Source organism: Canis aureus, chromosome 5 (genome assembly GCF_053574225.1).
Source record: "Canis aureus isolate CA01 chromosome 5, VMU_Caureus_v.1.0, whole genome shotgun sequence".
Classification (NCBI taxonomy): Eukaryota; Metazoa; Chordata; class Mammalia; order Carnivora; family Canidae; genus Canis; species Canis aureus.
In genome coordinates, this window is record NC_135615.1 from 21,969,041 (window position 1) to 21,974,359 (window position 5,319).

The 5,319-nt window shown below is 39.9% G+C and overlaps 1 pseudogene; it reads left to right on the forward strand.

The window, feature by feature from the left end:
• The first annotated feature begins 245 nt into the window (after positions 1 to 245).
• Positions 246 to 344, forward strand: LOC144315008 (U6 spliceosomal RNA; annotated as a pseudogene).
• Positions 345 to 5,319: the final 4,975 nt, after the last annotated feature.

A 5,319-nucleotide genomic window follows, 5' to 3' on the forward strand; every position in this document is an offset into this window, starting at 1 on the left:
CCTAGGAAGCAAAAAAAGTTGCCTCCCGTCATGCCATTTTATTAACTCACTCCAGGAAAAAATGCAGTGACAAGTAGACATTGTTCTTTGGTTGTCTGCTGATCAGCCTTGGTGTGAAGGGAATGGTCCCTTGGACAGACCAGAGAGAGTACAAAGAAGGTCCTGCACGCATGATCCTCTCCGATTTAGGTTTTCAGAGAACTAGGCAGTGGATAGAGTATCACTTCACCTAAGCTCATCGAAGTCACACTACGTATGTGCCATTCTCACTTCAAAAAACAATACAGAGAAGATTAATATCACCCTGCACAAAGATGACATGCAAATTCCTGAAGCATACTTTTAAATGTGAGGCTATGTGAATTGTACTCCAACAAACAAACAGATAGATAAACAAGTAAGTGCATTCTGGACACTGGAAAATCAGCTAGGACATATTAAGTGGCCCTTCAGCTATATATCTTAGGAAACACTACCTGTCAAGTGGACAGTAAATATAGCCAAGGGCACTCTTCACTCTAGATAGCTACTGTTCTAGAATAAAAAACAAGGGAAAGAACCACACCACCCCCAAGTCAGCAGGACAGGAGAAAGAGAATTTTTTTTAGAAAGGAAACCTCTCAGAAAATAATTTAAAATGGTAAGCAGAAGAAAATTCAAATAATCTCCCAGAATGCAGAGAAAAGTTAAAAAGGAGAGAGATATATGATAAATAAGACAGTGTCTTAACCTAAAAATTGCAGTGGTTTCTGAGAAAGAAACCAGAATATTTGAGATAGAAGTAATAACTTAAACAGCTTTCCCAAGTGTGTAGATCAAAAGAAACCTCCAAACAAAATCAGTTAATATAAATCCATTATTAGATATCCTCTTGAGGTATCCCTGGGTGGCGCAGCGGTTTGGCGCCTGCCTTTGGCCCAGGGCGCGATCCTGGAGACCCGGGATCGAATCCCACATCGGGCTCCCGGTGCATGGAGCCTGCTTCTCCCTCTGCCTGTGTCTCTGCCTCTCTCTCTCTCTCTGTGACTATCATAAGTAAATAAATAAAAATTAAAAAAAAAAAAAGATATCCTCTTGAAAAAAAAGGGGGGGGATTATAATAATGCCTCAGTCAATGTGTTGACAGGAACTAGACCTTCTGCAGGCAGGTTAACTGTGCATCTATGGGGAGGGTATAGAAGGATCTCACAGAGGTCAGTGGATGGCAGTATTGCTGGGCTTCCTGGAAAAAATAACCATTGTGCTGAGTTTTTCTCCCTACCCCCAACCCCACAATTCAACTTCACTCCATGACTGCTTCATCCACATATCTCAAAGAACTGACTTCCCTGTTTGCTTATAAATCACTCAAAATGACTTTCTAAATGAAATATCAGCATTTGAGTCTGCATACCTTTGAGCTTAAATTCCTACAGCTAAAAAAAAACTCAGTCTCTGCTCCCCATTTACAAGTTTCTGAAAAAAATTACTGATGGTCCAGCTTTGAATAGTTGTCCCTCCACAGCTCAATTAGCTATAGCCAAAAAGGCAGGGCCATAACTGTGATTAGAGCTGTTCCATCAATAGCAAGTTCTCTAGGAAGGGGTTATGGAATTGGAGGGAATTATTGAAACCTCCAGCTCAGTAGATTAAGAAAAAAATCCTAGGGGCACCTGGGTGGCTCAGTGGTTGAGCATCTGCCTCGGCTCAGGTTGTGATCCCAGGATCCTGGGATTGAGTCCTGCATCAGGTTCCCCATAGGGAGCCTCCTTTCCCTCTGCCTATGTCTCTGCCTCTCTGTGTCTCTCATGAATTAAAAAAAAAAAAAAAAAGAGAGAGAGAGAGAGAGAGAAAGAAAAAGAAAAAAAGATAAAAACCCTGCAAGCATCCAAGCAGGAAAAATATTTACCAACTATGGAATAAAAACTAGTGTGGTCTTCAATGGCTCTGCAACATTAACCACCAGATGACAAAGAAGCCCAGTCCATCTGGGGAAAGGTCATGACCCAAGAATTTTGTATTCAACCAACATAAACATATTCTTTGCAACTGGAAAGAGTTCTCAAACCCACATGAGGGGCTTTTTAAAAATACCTTCCACAAGACACAGTGCAGCTAACCAAATGGAGAGGCAGGCACTAACCAACCTTATGCCACATGGAAATCTTGAATGAAGTGACAAAAGAGCATAGACATGAAGCTCCACCCAGTTTGAATCAAAGTGTTTTCTGGTAGATAATCAGTGAGAACAGACACCCACCTTACCACAGCCTCACTTGTAGCTACTTTGCTTTGTTTGGCAGCACAGGCAAGAGCATCAGCTACCTGGCAGCCAAGCTCTCTGAACACCAACATGGGAGTAGATGGGGCAGGACTATTCGATCTATCACCAGAATCCACCGAACACATCAGATTCCTACACACTTGAAAAGAAGTGAATTAGGGTCCGAGATGGGTTAAAATGAACTTTCTATTATCTGTACTGGGAGTTTGGAATCCAACTCTAAGATTGAAACATATTATTTTATACACAAAGTTATAAACAAGCGCTCCCTGGTTACAGAGGAGATTAATCACAATTAATAACTATTGATATACAGTGAATACTCAGTCTCTAAGATTTCTGTGTATTTATAGTAATAACCCAAATCTGGCTGATGGATAATGAGCACATCAAGTGGAGGTATGTGCTGGCAAAGCTACTTTGTCACTGTCATTGACAGGGAAAGGAAATGTCTGGGTTTGTTCCACAAGATATATCATTCCGGTTAAATCATTAACAGATTAATAAATTAGTAATAAACAAAACATCAACAAATTAAAGCCTGAAGCAATAATAATGGTGATTTTACTTAGCATTCAACTGTATACAAGATGAGTGTGAAGTATTTTCCTTGTGTTACATCCTTGTGATCTTTACATAAGTCAACTAAGATATACGTCATTATTCCCATTTCATAGATCTTTAAATTGCAGCTCACAGAGATCAAAGAACTTCTCCACAGTTGTATGACCAGGACAAAGCTGAGAGGCATGCTCAAATCTGCCTGATTCCAAAGCTTGTGCTTTTAATCACTTCTTGCTTATCCTCCCCTGAAAGTCAATTACTAGGAAGAGCTGGCTAAGAAGGAACCTCTTGTATCAGGTCAGTTAGTCGGAAAACTACAAGCCAATTTCCTACCTCCAAAAAGCTAAACAAAAAAAAAAAAAAAAAACAAAAGCTCAAAAACACAGATAGGTAGATACACAAAGTAGATACTCTGAAACAGTAGAGAACAGATAAATGTCTTTCTTGTCAAATAGTAGTATTCTGAAGTTTAAAAACTCAGTCTGAATTTTTTTAAACATCAGAAAAAGGATATTCCTAAGGATGAACTAGAGGATTGCTGCAAATTTTGCCATCTGATAAATATCCCATATTGAAACAATAAGTTTCAGAAATTTTCTTTTAAAGACTATGCTTAACATAAATGTTTTGAAATTTTCATCTTCTCATATAGTGAATTCTCACTGATAAGTGAATCAGAGATGAATGAGTTATATAGTCACTTAAATTAAGTTTATGAAATATTTATACCATGAGAAATGCCTATAATATGATGCCAGGTGGAAAAAAAACAGGATAAAAATTTTATACAGTATAAACTTCAGTATATTAAAAAATGCATAGAAAATAAATGTTAAAGATTATACACCAAAAAAAAAAAAGATTATACACCAAAAGGCTAAGAATTTGGGGGTTTGGTTGGACAAGTTATGAGTAATATTATTCCTTCTTGTTACTTCTTTTTTCCAAAATTTTTAGAACATGTACAATTTTATCAACAAAAATACAAATTGTATTTTTTAAGAATTGTGACCTAGCCTACAACTTTGTTAGTTGTAGTGGAAAGAGCACGAGATTCAGGAGACCTGAATGTTCTAAGGGGAAAATCAGCTCCATCAACCATCCATGGTTGTCTAATAATGAAGTCACCAGCCCCACATGCCCAAGTCTCTTCATGTGCAAAATGAAAGGATTGGATCAATGATCTCCAGCATCCCTTCCAATTCCATGGAAGATCGTACTGCCATTATGCACGCTCCATTGGATAACTGGTGGCCATGAGCATTTGTCATGCAGCTTCCCACTAGAGGAAGTGTAATTGACCGAGAAGTCCAGCTGCATGTTCTGAAATCCATCATCACCCCTGCATCAGGGTCACGTTTCCCACAGGCTGCTCCCAGCCCATGGCTGAACACAGTAGGGCACACCCGGGAGACAGTAGAACCCCTCTCAGACACAGATCCCAGCTTTGACTCAAGGACTCTCCGGCAGCCTTGCTGAACCTTCCCGGAACCTCACAGCAGTCTTGGATGTTTTCACCCAACACTCTTCCCTCTCTCCTTTGCTAGGGTCAGACTTGTGTTGTGGTCTGATGCCCCTCCTTCCCTTTCTGGCTCACCCTGCTTTTTTTTTTTTCTTACACAGGTGTTTCCCCTGTAGAAACCTTTGTGCATTAATCTCATCTTGGCATCTACTTCTCAGAAGACCCAGACTGACCCAGCATATTGCAAGATCCACAAGCTATACCTGTATTATGGTCCAAAAGAGTCATATTCTATTGCTTGTGGACAAAAAAAAAAAAAAGAAAAAAAAAAAAAAACTTTTTTTCACTAAGTCTTTCCTGGGTTTATTTTAAATTTGCTCTTGTTTCTTCCTCCCTATCAGCCATATGTATCTCTTCAGCAACTTTGACTCCCTACTTCAGATGAGATAATAAAGTTCATTCTTCATTTCTGTCATCTACAACATTAAAGGAATCTTCCTCTGAGATTTAAAGTATAATCATTTTCATCCCAAGTGTAACCCCCTTGGGATGACTAAGGGACCCCTTCTTCCTAAAGCCCTCTATTTCTAATAGAGTAGCTTCCCCTTTTCATGGTTAGTTGTCTGTCTTTGTCCGGATAGCACAAGAGTTATCCTTTGAAAACGTCAGCAATTGAGCATTGCCTGACTCTTCTGCCCACTTCTTCCAGGTTGGGGATTTTGAAATCCCAAGGTCTGCCTGCTATGCTATTTAGAATTTTGTTTGCAAGCTAAATGAGGCAGTCTCCCAGATTTAAATTCAGAATTCTACATCAACATTTCAGAAAAGACACCCCTATGCTTTGCTTTGGTAATTAGGAGGAAAAAACAAGCAACTCTCCAGGGAGGCAGAGTCGTTTCTTTGATGAGCTCTGAGTAATCTAGGGACTCCATGGGAGACATCTCTTCCTCTGGGTGAGGGGCAGCAGGTCCTGGGGAGGGTCACCACCTAGGATGCAGCCAGTACCCCCTTCAGTGCCCCAGCAACGAGA